This window comes from Phyllostomus discolor, chromosome 13 (genome assembly GCF_004126475.2).
Source record: "Phyllostomus discolor isolate MPI-MPIP mPhyDis1 chromosome 13, mPhyDis1.pri.v3, whole genome shotgun sequence".
Classification (NCBI taxonomy): domain Eukaryota; kingdom Metazoa; phylum Chordata; class Mammalia; order Chiroptera; family Phyllostomidae; genus Phyllostomus; species Phyllostomus discolor.
This window is the reverse complement of record NC_040915.2, coordinates 75,919,352-75,938,141: the sequence shown is the minus strand read 5'-3', so window position 1 is coordinate 75,938,141 and position 18,790 is coordinate 75,919,352.

Here is an 18,790-nt window from a genome sequence, read left to right as displayed (position 1 = left end):
AAAAATGGACAGATCTTCCAAACAAAATATCAACAAAGATATTGTGCCATTGAACAATGCCCTATATCAAATAGACTTAACTGATATATATAGAGCCCTTCATCCCAAAGAAGCAAAATACACATTCTTTTCAAATGCACATGAAACATTTTCAAAGATAGACCACATGATAGGACATAAAGCAAGCCTCAACAAATTCAAGAAAATTGAAATTATACCAAGCATTTTCTCAGACCACAAGGGACTGAAACTAGAAACCAACCCCAAGGGAAAAAACCCAAAGCACTCAAAATCATGGAGATTGAATAGCATGCTATTAAACAATGAGTCAAGAATGAAATTAGGGAAGAAATCAAATCGTTTCTGGAAACAAATGAAAATGAACTCACAACAACCCAAAACTTATGGGACACAGCCAAGGCAGTCCTGAGAGGAAAGTTCATAGTGATACAGGCCCACCTAAAGAAGTTAGAAACATTCCAAACAAACAACCTAATCCTACATCTACAAGAACTCTAGGAACAACAACAAAGACAGCCCGGAGCAAGTAGAAGGAAGAAAATAACCAAGATCAGAGCTGAATTAAATGAGACATAGAGACTAAAAGCACAGTTCTAAGGATCAATGAACCCAGGAGCTGGTTCTTTGGAAAAATAAACAAAATCGACAAGCCTTCAGGAAGGCTCATCAATAAAAAAAGAGAGAAGACCCAAATAAACACAATCAGAAATGAAAGAGGAGAGATTACAACTGACACCACAGAAATACACAAAATTGTAAGAAATTACTATGAAGAAGTGTATGCCAAGAAATTTGAAAACCTATGTGAAATGGACAAATTTGTAGAAAAATATAATCTTCCAAAACTCAATGAAAAAGAAGCAGAAAGCTTGAACAGACCAATAACAGCAGAGGAAATTGAAGCAGTAATCAAAAAACTCCCAACACACAAAAGTATGGGTTCAGGTGGTTTCACAGGAGAATTCTACAAAGCATTTAAGGAAGAACTAACCCCTATCCTTCACAGGCTATTCCAAAAAATCCAGAATGACGGAAGACTCCCAAACTCTTTTTATGAAGCCAGCATCATCCTGATCCCAAAACCAGGTAAAGACACAATAAAGAAAGAAACCTTCAGGCCAATATCGCTGATGAACATAGATGCTAAAATCCTGAAGAAAGTATGGGCAAACCGCATCCAGCAATACATTAAAAAGATCTTACACCATGACCAAGTGGGATTCATTCCAGGGATGCAAGGATGGTTCAATATTCACAAATCAGTAAATGTAATACATCACATAAAGAAAAGCAAAGACAAAAATCACATGATCATATCAACAGATGCAGAAAAAACATTTGATAAGGTATAGCACCCATTTATAATAAAAACACTCAGCAAAGTGGGAATAGAGGGAGCATTCCTCAACATAATAAAGGCCATATATGAGAGACCTACAGCCAACATCATATTCAATGGGCAAAAACTAAAATCTTTTCCACTAAGATCAGGAACAAGACAAGGGTGTCCACTTTCACCACTTTTATTCAATATAGTATTGGAAGTTTTAGCTACAGTGATCAGACAAGAAAAGGAATTGAATGGCACCCAAATTGGAAAGAAGGAAACAAAACTGGAATTGTTTGCAGATGACATGATAGTGTACATAGAAAATCCTATAGACTCCACACAAAAAACTGCTTGACCTAATAAATGAATTTGGCAAAACAGCGGGATATACAGTCAATATCCAGAAATCAAAGGCATTTTTGTATACCAACAATGAAACAGCAGAAGCAGAAATCAAGGAAACAAATTTCATTTGATATAGCAACAAGAAAAATAAAATACCTGGGACTAAACCTATCCGAGGAGGTAAAAGACCTGTACTCAGAAAACTACACTACACCAAAGAAAGAAATCAAGGAAGACACAAACAAATGGAAACATATACCATGTTCATGGATTGGAAGAATTAACATCATCAAAATGTCCATACTACTCAAAGCAATGTACAGATTCAATGCAATCCCTATTAAAGTACCAATGGCATATTTCACAGACATAGAACAAACACTTCAAAAATTTCTATGGGACCATAAATGACCCCGAATAGCTGCTGCAATTTTGAGAAAAAAAAAAAAAAAGCAAAGTAGGAGGGATCACAATACCTGATACCAAACTGTATTACAAAGCCACTGTAATCAAAACAGCCTGGTTGATATAAAAACTGGCACATGGACCAATGGAACAGAAAAGAGAGCCCAGAAATAAACCCAAGTCTCTACAGTCAATTAATATTTGACAAAGGAGGCAGCAGCATAAAATGGAGTAACAATAGCCTTTTCAACAAATGGTGTTGGGAGAATTGGACAGCTACATGCAAAAAAATGAAACTCGGAAGCAACCAACTTACACCATACACAAAAATAAATTCAAGATGGATAAAAGATTTAAATATAAGCCATGACACTATTAAAGTCCTAGAGGAGAACATAGACAGGAAAACCTCAGATATTTCATGCAGCAACATTTTTACTGATATGTCCCTCAGAGTAAGGGGCATAAAGGAAAGAATAAACAAATGGGATCTCATCAAAATAAAAAGCTTCTGCACGGCTAAAGAAAACAGTATTAAAATAAAAAGAGAACCAGCTGTATGGGAAAACATATTTGTCAATGATACCTCAGACAAGGGTTTAATCTCCAAAATATGTAAAGAACTTACATGGCTCCACTCTTAGAAGACAAGCAGCCCAATTAAAAAATGGGCAAAGGAGTTGAACAGACACTTCTCCAAGGAGGACATACAGAAAATCCAAAGACACATGAAAAGATGTTCAATATCACTAGCTATCATAGAGATGCAAATTAAAACCACAATGAGACACCACTTCACACCAGTCAGAATGGCCATCATAAACAAAGCAACAAACAACAAGTGTTGGAGAGGTTGTAGAGAAAAGGGGACCCTAATACACTGTTGGTGGGATTGCAGACTGGTATAACCACTATGGAAAACAGCATGGAATTTCCTCAGAAAACTAAAAATGGAACAGCCTTTTGACCCAGCAATTCCACTCTTAGGATTATTATGAATCCTGAAACACCAATCCAAAAGAACCTATGCACCCCAATGTTCATAGCAGCACAGTTTACAATAGCTAGGTGCTGGAAGCAACCTAGATGCCCATCAGTAAATGAATGGATAAAAAAACTATGGTACATTTACACAATGGAATTCTATGCAGCAGAAAGAAAGAAGGAGCTCCTACCCTCTGCAACAGCATGGATGTAACTGGAAAGCATTATGCTAAGAGAAATAAGCCAAGTGGTGAAAGACAAATACCATATGATCTCACCATTACCAGAAACCTAATCAATGAAACAAAGAAAGAAGCAAAATATAGTCAAAGACACTGAAATAGAGAATAGGCTGATAGTGTTCAGAGGGGAGAGGGGAGGGAATTTCAGGGGAATTGGGGAAGGGTTTACAGGAACAAATTTAAAGGATGCATGGACAAAAACTGGGGGGGGGGGTGGAAATGGGAGGGAGCTGGGAAGGGTTGGGTAGGTGGGCTGGGATGGGAGTAAAAGATAGAAAATTGTACTTGAACAATAATTAAAATAAAATTATTTTTAAAAAGACACATCTTAATTAAAATGGCAAAGCTTAAAGACAAGAAGAGAATTTTAAAAGCTACAGAGAAAAAGCAGTTAGTTACCTACAAGGGAGCTCCCATAATACTGTTATCTGATTTCTCAACAGAAAAATTTAAGGCCACATGGGATTAGCATGAAATATTCAAGTTGATGAAGTGCAAGGAGCTATAACCAAGTCTACTTTTCCCAGCAAGGCTATCAATTAAAACTGAAAAAGAAATAAGGGCTTCTTAGACAAGGAAAAGATAAATGAGTTGTTAACATCAAGCCAGTACTGTAACAAATGATAAAGGGCTTGCTTTAAGAAGAAGAAAAAAAGAAAGAGAGGAAAATAGTTTAAAAAATATGTGCCAATAAATACATATCTATCAATAATTACTTTAAATGTAAATGGCTTAAATAGCCAATCAAAAGACATAGGGTGGCTGAATGGATAAAAAGAAAAAACATGACCCATGTATATGCTGTCTCTAAGATGCCCCTCAGATCAAAAGATACACACAGACTAAAAGTAAAAGATGGAAAAAGACATGGAAATTGAAAGGGGAAGAAATATGGGTAGCAATATTTATATCTGAAAAAACAGATATTAAAACCAAGGATTCAATAAGGGACAAATAAGGACACTACATAATGATAAAGAGACAAATCCATTAAGAGGATATAATCCTAATAAACACTTATGCACCCAAAATAGGAGCACCTACATATTTAAAGCAAGTCTTGATGTACATAAAGGGAGAGATTGACAGAAATACAGTCATAGTGTTACAGAACAAACCAGGGGTGGGGTGGGACTAAATTATATAAAAGAACCCCTTCTCTTTCTCCAGGGGTTCCTATCCTGTGCTAAGTTCACTTTGTCTGCCACCAGAGGAAAGATGTATCTCAATGCCAGAGATTGGTGAAAAGGAAAGGAATTATTATTTATTTAAAAGTTATACAGACTAAAGTTCTTTAGAATACCCACAAACACACACAGTCCTTCCTTCTCCTTCTGCCCAGTCTGGGTTATCATATCTCAGAAAAGAAGTAGAAGTCTGTGATTCATGCTCCCAGCAACATCCATGTTGCAAAAAGGGAACACTTTGAAAGCTGTGTGGTCCCAACAAGACACTCAATGGCTGCCACTTGGCCCCTGAAAAGTTGCCAAATGGCTGCTGCACCTGGGTTTAAATCCCAGGGCCAATCTTTCTCTGCAGCCTCATTTCTGGCTCCTCCCACAATGGGCCACAGCTGCCAGCATTCTGGGCAGATGTGGCTATGTGGTGTGGAGCCAATCTTCTCCAAGCTCTTCTTGACCTCATTGCAAATCCTTATTTGGGGCCCCCGTCTTGGCTGCACCCCATTACACTAGTACAGAATTTTAACATCCCATTGATATCAATAGATAAATCTTCCACATGCAAAATCAACACAGAGACAGCAGCTTTAAATGACACACTAGATCAAACAGATTTAAATGATATCTACAGAGCATTTCATCCACAAACAGCAGAAAATACATGCTTTTCATGTGCACATGGAATATTTTATAGGATAGATCATTTATTAGAATACAAAACATGTATCGATAATGTTAAGGAGCTTGAAATCATATCAAGCAACTTCTCTGACCACAATGCTAAGAACTAGAAATCAATCACAAGAAGAAAACTGAAAAACACACAAAGACATGGAATCTAAATAACATGTTATTAAACAGTGAATGGGTCAACAAGAAGATTGAGGAAGAAATCAAAAGATAACTTGAAACAAATGAAAATGAGAACACAAAAACCCAAAATGTGTGGGACACAGAGAAAGCAATCCTAAGAAGGAAATTTATAGCATTACAGGCATATCTCATGAAAAAAGAAAAAGCTCAAATAAACTATCTAACTTTACACTTAAAGGAACTTGAAAAAGGGTAACAAACAAAGCCTAAAATGAGTACAAGAAAGAAAATAATAAACATCAGAGAAAAAATAAATGAAATAGAGTGTACAAATTTAATACAAAAGATCAATGAATCTAAGAACTGGTTCTCTGAAATGATAAAAAAATAAACAAGATTGACAAACCTTGAAGCAGACTCATTAAGAAAAAGAGAGGACCCAAATAAACAAAGTCAGAAATGAAAGAGGAAAAATAACAACTGACACCAAAGAAATACGAAGGATTGTAAGAAATTATTATGAACAACTATATGCCAACAAATTGGACAACCTGGATATAAAATATATAAATTCCTAGAAACATTGAATCTTCCAAAACTAAATCAGGAACTGTTGGGGACCGCCCTGCCTGGTCTCAGGAAGCTGTAACCCCCCATGACTTAGGCTGAGTGAAACACCTCCAGACCAGGAGCCACTGAAGGAGACAAAAACTTATTTCCCTGGCATGATCGGCAGTCAATGATGGGTAACAATTCTCTAAGAAAGAGAATGAATCTAAGACAGATGCAATCACGTGGGAATGCCCTGAGAGAAGGGGCTGTGGAAATGAAGGGGTGATGGACATCAACCCATGCCCCCTTGGCTTTGTCAAAGCCTGAGTCTTTGCTCTTGGATGTGAGAAATCCAAGTCTCCTGGCTGCCTTTGTCTTCTCAGGCCTGCAGGGGTGAAACAGCCCAGACCAGAAATGGGGACCCCCAGGATAATCAGGCCTGGGACATAGAATATGCAAAATCCTGTGAGATCTGTTTGCTGGAGGATGTTATTAACCTGGAATTTAAAAGCACAGACAGAAAACCAAAACTGCCCTTTGAGCCATATGTTAAAAACCCCAAACCTTGCCTAGAATCTCAGCAGGAGTTCTGTCCCCATCTTTGTAAGTTGTTTACATTTTTTTATCTTTTCTGCCAGACTGTGAATCCACAAACTAAGTCTGTTTTTTCAATAAAAATCTGCTTGGGTATGGACACAGGCGCCCTCCAGGAGAGAGAGGGTGGCCAAGGTGCTCCCCATGTGAGGAGTGGCCCTTCTGTTCCTATTCCCCCACAGGACCTGGTTGTCTCTGTGTATGTTTTTAGCATGTTTTGACAAACATCTGCAGCCGAGATGAATACTGCAGAACGGTATCCTTCACAAGGAACAATCAGAGAATCTGAATGGACAGGTTACACCTAATAAAACTGAAGTGATAATCAAAAAACTCCCAACAAACAAAAGCCCTAGATCATATGGTTTCACAGATGAATTTTACCAAACATTCTGAGAATTAACACCTCTCCTTCTCAAACTACAAAAAATGTAAGAGGAGTGAAAACTCCCAAGCTCATTTAATGAAACATTATTCTAATTCCAAAAGCAGATAAAGATACTATTAAAAAACTCAGAATTTTAGGCCAGGATCCCCAATGAACATAGGTGCTGAAATTCTCAACAAAATATTAGCAAACCAAATACAACAATACATCAAAAAGATCATACACATGATCAAATGGAATTTATTCCAGGAATACAAGGTTGGGACAACATTCACACATCAATAAACATGACAAACCAAATAAACAAAATGAAGGATTAAAACCCCATGTTCATATCACTACATGTGAAAAAGCATTAGATAACATTCAGTACACATCTATGATAAAAACTCTCAGCAAAGTGAAAATACAGGAAACACACCTCAACAAAATAAAGGCCACATATGACAAACACTCTGTGAACATCATATTCAGTGGGTAAAAGTACAGATGTTCTTTTTAGAATCAGGAACAAGACAGGGAGGTCCACTGTCACCTCCCTTATCCATCATAGTACTGGAAGTCCTAACCATAGCAATCAAACAAGAAGAAAAATATAAAAGGCATTCAAATTAGAAAGGAAGAAGGAAAACTGTATTTATCTGAAGACATGATAATGTACATAGAGAACCCTAAAAATCCCACCAAGAAACTACTAGAAGTGATAAACAAATTCAGTAAAGTAGTAATATACAAAAAATATTCAGAAATCAGTTGCATTTTTATATGCCAATAATAAACTATCAGAAAGGGAAATTAAGAAAACAATCCCAGTTACAATTACTACAAAAAGAATAAAGTGCTTAGGAATAATTCTAACCAACAATGTAAAAGACCTGTACATACTTGGAAAATTATGAAACACAGAAGATAGAAATGGAAGAAAATGCAAATAAGTAGAAGCACATACTGTGTTCATGGACAGAAAGATTTGACATTAAAATATCCATAGTACCCAAAGCAATCTATACATTCAGGGCAATTCCTATCAAGATACCAATGATGTATTTCACATAACCAGAAAAAATATCTCAAAAATTTATATGGAACTACAAAAGGCCCCACAGGGGATCAGTGATCCTGAGAAAGAACAAAGTTGGAGGGATCATACTACCTAACAGAAACTATACTCAGGCCATAGTAATCAAAACAGCCTAGTACTGGCATAAAAACAGACACATAGATCAGTGGAACAGAATAGAGAGCCCAGAAGTAAACCCACACCTTTATAGTAATTCATATTCAACAGAGGGAATAAGCATATACAATGGGCTAAAGACAGTTTATTAGATAAATGGCATTGAGAAAATTGGACAGATACATGCAGAAAAATGAAACTAGACCTCCTTTTTATGCCACACATAATAATAAATTCAATTAGATTAAAGACTTAAATGTTAGGCTCAAAACCATAAAAACCTAGAAGAATACATAGGCAGTAAAATTTCAGTCTTTGCTTGTAGCAATCTTTTATCTAGTATATGTCCTCAGGCAAGGGAAGCAAAAGAAAAAATAAACAAATGGGACTACAGCAAACCTACATGTTTTTTCACAGCAAAGGAAACCATCAACAAAGTAAAGACACCCACTGAATGGGAAAACACGTTTGCCAATATATCTGATAAGGGGTTAATATCCACAATTTATAAAGAGCCTATAAAACTCTATAGTCTTCATATCTTTATGGGGTTCCCATACAGAATTTAACAACTGTTTTTGAAGAAATTATTCCAAAGAAGCAATATGTTTGAATTGTGTTCTATTAAAGCAGGTGATTTAAAAAATCAATTAACATAGCCAACCACAACAGGTGAAATAAAAAAATCACATGACCATATCAATAAATGATGAATTATAATACCTAGAAAGATAGAATACCCAAACTTTGAAGAAAATAAGCATGAGACAGAGAATGAAAGAGAAAAGAACTCAGTTTCAATACAGCAATCAAATTCTGGTGAGCATCACCAGCTGAGGGGATCCTCAACATCCAGGTACAACAGTGAGGAAAGAAGTGGTAAGAAAACCACACCAAGGACTTTCTGTCTTCAAGTCTCAACAAAGCCCTTTACAGGCAGTCTTTAAGTGAGCAGGAAAAGTGTAGTGATAATTGTAAGGCTCAAGCAGAGAGGAATCAATGCCAATCAAAGGAGAACCAGTGTCAGTTGAACAGGTCTCAAGGCCAATCAGAAGGAAACTGATACTCTTCAGAGACATCTAGAGGCCATTTAGAGAGCTCTCACCATCAACCAGAGAAATCCCCAAGCCACTTAGAGGGACCTTATGGTCAATCAGAGAGATATCATAGCCCCTTAGAAAGATTTCATGCCCATCCAGAAAGATCTCATGGCCACTCTGAGAGATCTCATTGTCAATCAGGAAGATCTCATAACCAGTCAGAAAGATCTCCTGACCAATCAGGGGGATATTGAAGATACTCACAAGTAGAAAAATTCAAAACTTCACCCCAAATTGAGTATGAATTTGACAGGTCTTTTATACTGAAAAATAGGAATGTCTACCTCCAATAACAGCTGCAGCAAAAACATGACCAAATGAACATGAGTCAAAGGGTATAACTAGAAAAATACTACAATGCCTGTGAAAATAAGGAAGGATGTGAGAGGTTCTTGCATATAGATATCGGCACAACTAGTTATTATTGTTACTAGGGGAAAAGTGAAACAAAAATGAATAAATGAAACACCCAACAGGGGGCCTCTAGAATCTAATTCTGAACAATCCATAATAATTTCTGTAAACAATTCTAATGTAGAACTAGAAAATTCATAAATAAAACTGCCTGGCTTGGTTGTTTAAAAAAGAACTTATAAAACTCAACACCAAATAAATAAATAAACAAACAATCTAATCATAAAATGGGCAAAAGACCTGAGAAAACACTTCTCCAAAGAGGACACACAGATGGACAATAGACCTATGAAAATATGCTCAGTGTCACTAATCATCAGAGACATGCAAATTAAAACCATAGTGAGATATAACCTCACACCAGTCAGAACGGCTATTGTCAATAAATCAACCAACAAGTACTGGCAAGGATATGGAGCAGGGGAGACTCTTCTGGACTGTTGGTGGGTATGCAAATTGATGCAACTGCTGTGGAAAGCAGTAAGGAGATAGCTCAAAAAATTAAAAATGGATCTGCCTTATAATCCACCAATCCCACTTCTGGGCATTTATCTGAAGAAACTCAAAACACTAATTCAAAAGAACATAAGCAGCCCTATATGAATTGCAGTTTTATTTACAATTCCCAAGATTTGGAAGCAGACCAAGTGTCCATCAATAGATGAGTGGATAAAACAACAATGGGAGGATTTCCAGCCAAGATGGAGGCATAGGTAGACACACTGTGCCTCCTCACACAACCAAAATAGGGACAGCTACAGTTTACAAACAAAAAACAACCAGTACTGACAGAAAATTACCAACAGAAAATTAAACTGTATGGAAGTCCAACAACAAGGAGTTAAAGTAGACACATTCATCCAGACCAGTAGGAGGGGCGGAGTCAGGCGGTCAGGCGGAGAGGGGTCGTGGCCAAAAGAGTGGCAGCAGGAGGTCCCAGCAAAGAGGCAAATTGTGGAGGGGACTGGCACACAAAGCGGGTGGTGGACCAGGTGGTCCTACATTTGTGCACAGATAAACCAGGCGAAACTGTGGAGCAAAACAGACCACACAACCCAGGGTCCCAACTCGGGGAAATAAAGCCTCAAAACAGCAATTGAAAACACCTGTGGAGGTTGAGGTGCCGGGAGGAACTCCCAGCCTTACAGGAGAGCTCATTGGAGAGACCCACAGAGTCCTAGAATGTACATAAGCTCACCCACATGGGAATCAGCACCAGAAGGGACCAATTTGCTTGGGGGAAGAGGGGGAAGTGACTGAAATCTGTAAGAGAGCAGAGCAAGCACCGTTGTTCCCTCTTGGACCCCTGCCCCACATACAGCTTACAACCCAGCGACTGGGTTGCCCTGCCCAGGTGAACACCTAAGGCTCTGCCCCTCATTATGTAACAGGCAAAATAAGAGAAAAAAAGTGGCCCAAACCAAAGAACAGATCAAAGCACCAGAAAAAATAGAACTAAGCAACAAAGAGATAGCCAACCTATCAGATGCACAGTTAAAAACACTGGTAATCAGGATGTCACAGAATTGGTTGAATTTGGTTGCAAATTAGATGAAAAAATGAAGGCTATGCTAAGTGAAATAAAGGATAATGTACAGGGAACCAATAGTGATGGGAAGAAAACTGGGACTCAAATCAATGGAATAGACCAGAAGGAAGAAAGAAACATCCAATCAGAAGAGTGAAGAAACAAAAATTCAAAAAAATGAGGGAGGCTTAGGAACCTCCAGGACATCTTTAACCGTCCCAACATCTTTAAACATCCCAACATCCCAAATGTACCAGAAGGAAAAGAGGAAGAGCAAGCAGTGGAAAACTTATTTGAACAAATAATGAAGGAGAACTTCCCTAATCTGGTGAAGGAAATAGACTTCCAGAAGGTCCAGGAAGCTGAAAATCCCAAAGAAGTTGGACCCACGGAAGCACACACCAAGGCACATCATAATTACATTACCCAAGATTAAAATTAAGGAGAGAATCCTGGAAGCATCGAGAGATATGGAGGCAGTTACCTACAAAGGAGTTCCCATCAGACTGTCAGCTGATTTCTCAAAAGAAACCTTGCAGGCAAGAAGGGGCTGGAAAGAAGTATTCCAAGTCATGAAAGGCAAGGATCTACATCCAAAATGACTGTATCCAGCAAAGCTTTAATTTAGAATGGGAAGGCAGATAAAGTGCTTCCCAGAGAAGGTCAAGTTAAAGGAGTTCATCATCACCAAGCCCTTATTATATGAAATGTTAAAGGGACTTATCTAAGAAAAAGAAGATAAAAAACATATACAGTAAAATGACAGCAAATTCATAATTATTATCAACCATACCTAAAACAAACTAAGCAAACAACTAGAACCAGAACAGAGCCACAGAAGTGGAGATCACATGGAGGGTTAGCAACAGGGGAGTGGGAGGAGGAGATATGGGGAAAAGGTACAGAGAATAAGTAGCATAGATGGTAGGTAGAAAATAGACAGAGGGAGGGTAAGAATAGTATGGGAAATGTAGAAGCTAAAGAACTTGTAAGTATGACACATGGACACGAACTTAAGGGGGGAATGTAGGTGGGAGGTGGTCTGCAGGGTGGAGGGAGTGAAGGAGGAAAATGGAACAACTGTAATAGCATAATTAATAAAATATATTTGAAAAAATAAATAATCCTAAAAAAACAATGGGACATTTACACAATGGAATAATCCTCAGCCATAAAAACAATTTACCCTTTATGTCAGCATGGATGGACCTGGGGAACATTATACTAAGTGAAATGAGTCAGAGAAATACATATACCATATGATTTCACTCATATATGGAATCTAATGAACAAACTGAACTAACAAGCAATACAGAGACAGACTCATAGAGAACAGACTGACAGCTTGGGGGTGGAGGGATTGAGCAAAAAGGAAAAAGGTCTCATGGACACAGAAAACAGTTGGTGATTGCAGCGGGAGACTAGAGGCATAAGGGGGATAAATGGTAGTGAAAAAAAAAACATTCTTTAAAAAATCCTCATAACGTGAATAATTACCCTAAATGTAAATGGATTGAATTCACCGAAAAAGAGGTACATAGTAGTAGCTGCTCCCTGTGTTTCCAATGTCCCATTTCCCTCTGTCCCACCATGGAAACAGTCTAATCATGTCCTCAGCAAGGCTAAGACAAAAGCCAGTGTCCAGATTTTCTGCTTCATGTTCAAGTACAGTCCTTTGGGGCCTACAGGCGCCTGCTAAGTAGTCTCAGTCTCCATCCAGGTAGTTTAGCTTGTTCCTGGCTGCTCCATTGGCAGAGTCCATGTCACTCACTGCCAGAGAGCTTAGTCCTTTGGAGTCAACACCATCTGCCGCAGGCTGGGAAGCTGCTAGACCCACGTGGTTGTGCTCCCAAGTGAGAGAGCACATGAACAAAGGAGGCAAGTGCATTACCAATTGGGGAGTGGGGCAAAGAGAGAGATTGAGAGAGTGCGAGAACAGGCAAATGCATTTCTTTGTTCCCCAGGGATTACTTTACTATGGGTTTGGGACAGACCAGGTGCCCTTTCAAAACAACCAATCCCACAGGCTTTTGTTGGGTTTACCTTTCAACAAATCCCTTCTTTACCCAGGCTATTATGGTCCAGCACCTGTCCCTGTGCCATTTTGATTTCTACTGTGCATGTGCCTGCCTGCCCCTGCTCCCACTTGGTAATCTGGTGGCAGAGCTCGGGGAGGGAGGAGTGTTAATCCTTTCAGCAGAGCACAATGCCTTGGGAGTGAAGCTGTAGCTTCTTGGCTGAGCAAGCACAAGGGCTCCTGCTTCCCAGTTTATTAAGCTCATTTTCTAGTTCCCTTGGCTCTCTTTCCTTCTCCATATCTAGCTAAACTCTGATGATAACAATTCTGTCACCGGCTCCTAAAGCAGCATTGCAACTCTTCAGTTTCTGTCTGCAAACCAATAGCTTGGGATCATGGTCCCATGCATGGCAATCAGGATGGGATTGCCACAAATTTCTTAAAAATACTTTCAAGAAATATTTTTAATGATTTTTTAAATGCTGTGGAAAATGGTACATATAAGAAAGTGCTTCAAATATGAGTTCTGACTTTTGCTTGTTTAAGATGAAATAAGAGGGACCAGATTTATGCTCTTGCCTTGAAAAAAAAAATACACCAAAGAATGGCTTTCAGGACACTGAACATCAGGCAATAAAGGACCGTGTTGCCTGAGAATGGGAAACAAAGGAATGAGCCCAGAGTTTCTTGTCCTGAGTCTCTGGGCTGCAGGGGAGGGACAGAGAAGTGAGGATCCTAGCTGATTCCCTGAACAAATGAGACAGCTGAAAGTGGAGAGACCATGACAGCTTGAGTTCATGGACAGAGTGCAGAGAACAGTGAGCTGCACAGAAAGAGAATCCTGAAGACCTGGAGAGGGTACCCTGTTGAGAAAACTTCCAGGGGCCAAGAGACCAAAGAGAGGCTGACAACTCAGAATTACGTCAAAAGTTTATTTAGGGACCTTACTGACAGAGAAGCAGGTCCTGGATGGCTCAAGACTATAGAATTCCACACTCAAAAAGGATGGGACTTGTTATATACAGCCGAGTGGCCCATATTAATACAGGTGGCTTACAGCCACATAGAAAGTGCTTTCTAAGAGCTGTATAATCAAAAACAATAAGGAATTTAATGGGCCCATTTATCTGTGGAAGTGTCTTCCCTTCAGATGATATAGGCCCACCCTCCCTTGGTGAATTGGTTTCAGCTTGCTTCCTAAAACGGCATTGGTCACATTAAGTATATGCATTCAAGGAAACTGCTTCAAGGCCTAGGGGTAAAACCACCAAAGAGGATTAGAGGGAGCAGGGTATAAACTCAGAGGGGGCCAATGTACCTACCAGGAAGATTTTTTAAAAACTCATAATTCTTCCTCTATCTCATTAGTTGTATGCCCCTTGGCAAATATTTAAATTATGTGTTTCAAATTCTTTGTCTTTAAAATGAACTAAGTAAATGCACTTACCTCAAATAGTTGGTATAAGCACTTAAGTTACACACATAAACAATTTAGAATAGTATGTGACACCTGTTAAGCATTAGCTATTGTTATTATCCAACATATTTGGGATTGGCTGGGTAATTGAAAAGTTTATTAAAGTGAGGAATCACCAAAAAAAAAAAAGAAACATGAATACACTAGAAGAGGTTGCTTGTGGTTTCCTAATATCTGTTTTTTCCTTTTTTCATAGAGTGATTGTGATGGCCTCTAAAGTACTACCCAATAATCCCTGCCTCCTGGTATTCATGCCTTTGTGTTCTTCCTTCCCTTTGAGTGTGGGCTAGACCTAGTGGCTTGCCTCTCCTAAACAGAATACAGCAGAAGTGATGGAATGTCTTTCTGACATTAGGTTACAAGAAGATTCTGGCTTCTCTCTTGTTCTCTTTCTATCTGCTGGGAGGGAAGCCAGATGTCAGCTTACACAATTAGAAGCCAGTTTCTCCAGCAACAGCCAACGAAGACTTGGTGGCTGCCAATGGCTCTGTCAGGGAGCTTGGAAGTGAGCCTGCCCAAGTAGAATTGTGAGAGCTGCCACGATCCTGGCCAGTCCTTTGCCTGTAGCTTCCTGATAGATCCAGAGCCCGAGGACCCAGCTAGCTGCATCCAGATTCCTGACCCACAGAAACCGGGAAGGAAATGTTTCTTGTTTTATGCCACTAGTTTTTGGGGTAGTTTGTTACAAAGCAATAGGTAACCTTCAAAACCATGAAGTAAATGTTTACAGATAACCATGTTATAGATATGCTATAATGCTTACACTAAATGTTAGTGATACACTAAATGTAGCAGTAATTAGAAACTGATAGCTGAACAGACTACATATCTAGCCTCTATAATTGACATGGCCCTGTGACTAAGATGTGACCAACAGAATGTGACAGGTAATGTGTGGAGTTTTCAGATGAAGGCTATTAAAAAGGGGCCATGTATGCTCCTTGTTTTCTGGTAAAGACACAGAAAATTATAATAATGCTGGAATTACAAGATGGAAAATCCTAAGTAACCATGTGGAAGAGGGCTGCCCACTGACTAGTTCATTCATTTCAACTATTGTGTAAGAAATAAATTTCTATTGTCTCGAGTCATTACAATTTGGGGGTTTATTTGTTATCATAGACAACTATGCTAATTAACACTCTTCTGTGAAAAAAAAATAAACTTCATTCTGCAGTAAACCACTATCATTTTGAGACTGTGTCATATGAAGCCTAAGACATCCTTACTAATATTTATGGATATGTATATTAATATGTAATCCTTAAATATATGTTAATACATCCTTATTAATATATTGTGTTGCCACCCTTCAAGGCCAGACAGGTTCATGGTATTCATGCAGATGGAAAAATATTCACGGAGCCATTGGGATGTCTGGCATGCCTTTATTCATGGGTGAGCGAGCCAAGCATACAGCAAACTGCGTGTCTATCTGCATGTCTCATGTCATGGCCCCAGCTCCCCAGTGTGGCACCCATTGTAGCACCTGTCCCCTTGTGTGTCTCTCATCATCATCACCCCCAGCAGGGAGTCTCTACCTGTTTAAGTACTAGAGGGAAACAAAACTGGAAAACTGCCAGAACATTACATAAGATAATTCTGCACATGCAAGCCCATTTCATGTTATGGGAACAGTTTATCAGACCCAGTCTCAAGGCTGTGAGAACACTGTTATCAGGCCCCTCCAAGGCTATGGGAACACGGCTCCCCTTCGTTACCCAGACTCCTGGGTGAGGAAGCCAAGACTGCCTCCACTTACCCTACACATATATATATATATATATATATATATACACACACACACACACACACACACCCCTTAAGAATTTTATTTTTTACCTATTTATTCCAGTCATTAAGGTCTTTTAAAAATTTTTTTAAAGATTTTATTTATTTTTAGAGAGGGAAAAGGAGGGAGAGCCTCCCTGTGTGGATGCCTCCCTCCACTGTGTGGGTGCCTCATGTGTGCCCCCTACTGGGGACCTGGCCCACAACCCAGGTATGTGCCCTGACTGAGAAAGAACAGGTGACCCTTTAGTTTGCAGGCCAACACTCAATCCATTGAGGCATACCAGACAAGGCTCATTAAGGCCTTTTTTAAAATACGGTTCCTCTGACTGGAGTTCTGGGTAGTCTTTCTTGCTTAAACTATACTCCTAGTGCTCTGCACTGGATTTTCAATTTTATTTTGTTCAAAGTGGAAACAAGTTAAAGACTCTTGCAAAGCAAATTGAACAGACTCCTACTAGATTAGGGACTTAAAAAAATTATACCTAACTCAATGGCTATTTTTATTAGCAAACATCTTGATCTGGTTTTTCCAAAGCATTCTTCTTGGTTTTCATAGAAACAATTCTTTCTCTTTGCAGACTCAAATTTTATCAATTTATGAATTTAATTACATTATCTTGAGAAGTACAATGAAAATAAACATATTAGAAACAAATACAATTGACTCTTGGTAAGCATTCCACTCAGCTGGTGAAAGCAGGTATGCAGGGGTGAACCAAAATGAAGGCTACTAGCTGTGAATCCTCAGTATTTTAGAGGAATCAGTAGCCATATTCCAGAAAGGGAAATGAGAATACTAATTAAGTGGACAGTGGTTAGGGTAGAGCTTTTACCATTTTCTGACAACAGAGACTATAGTTTTCATTTAATTTTCAGAGGGAGCTCTGATTCCTAAAATGTTAACTACCATACTATAGGTAAAAGCCCAATCCTTGGGGCCAGGTAGAGGAATAAACACTTTTTCTTCCTATGATCTACTTTTGAATACTTACTACCCACCTTTTCTTGAACATTACTTTCATCCTAAAAAATAAATTAATGCAAATAAATATTTTGCATAATATGAGCCACCACCCCACCAGTTCACCAAAAACACTCTGATTCTATATCTCAGTTGAATTCATCTTCTCCATTTGGGTCAAATGTTCCCCCTTAGAGAAGGGGACTCTGACCTTGCTGTGTAAAGAAATAGGACTCACCAATTTTGACCCCATTTACCTCTTGTCTTTTGGTTTTGTTTTCTTTATAGCATTTATCACTATCTGACATTGTACTATATATTTACTTGTTTAGTGTCCCTTCATTAGTATATAAACTTCATGAGGCAGGGCTTTATTTTTCCAACTCACCAATATATATTATGTGCATGGAACAGTAGCTGGCACGTCTCAGCCTTTCCATAACTACTTACTGAATAAACGACTGAATGCCTTGTTCACATGTTTATGTTGCAACCAGACCTGTAGGCAGGCGTAATTGCTTATCTCCGAATTTCTTGGCACTGGCCAGATACAACATAACTTTGCAAATAATAAATAAACAAATTATTCTTAACATTATTCCTGGGCAGGAAAAGTTGCATCCTAGAATGCTCTATTAACACATTTAAAACTAATCTTTTAAAAAAGATTACTCTCTTGGGGTTAATTCATTACTACTTTGGAGTGGCAAGAGCAGACTGTGTATTTTCAAACCTTGGGAACGTATAATTTCAAGAATAAAAGACCACCTGTATATATTTAACGATACAATTCTCTGTATTCAGAATATTGTATTTAAAATTTGCTTATAATTTCAATGTCAAATTTCCCAATCTTTCAAGTCTATTAAATTAATTAAAGGGAAAAATATGTGTGTGGACTAAACAAACTACATAGGCAAGATTTATCCTGCAGCAGCCATAAATTTGGAACCTTTGTATTATGTAAATACCTTTTAAACCTTGTTTTTATTTTCTCAAATAAGAATATAAAAATCTTAATATAAAAAACTAAAGAATGACATAAGAATAACAAAGGAAAAAAGAAGAAATGTGATTCACAAAGGAGGCAATTTTACAATATGTACAAGTATAAAATTTTGTTAATCTGACACTGATGTTATATAAGGCATTTTTTTTAAGTATAAAGTAAGCTACAGATACTGAAAACAACACTAATATGGAAGGTTCTGATTGCAGTCTAATAAGTTCCCCCTTAATTGCAGCACTTCTCTTGGTCCTACAAGAAAACAGAAATGGGTTCTCCCAAACCTAGTCATCCCCCATTTTCATGTATTTTCTTTCGTCGAGAGGAAACAAAATTAAAGGACTAGTCAGATCTTCTGATTGGTCAAGTCCGCCAGAGCAGTGGTTCTACACTGGACCAAACCTTAGAATCACTCTGAAACACAGCCTCTTGGGCCTCCCATGGTTTCTGGTGCAGAAGGT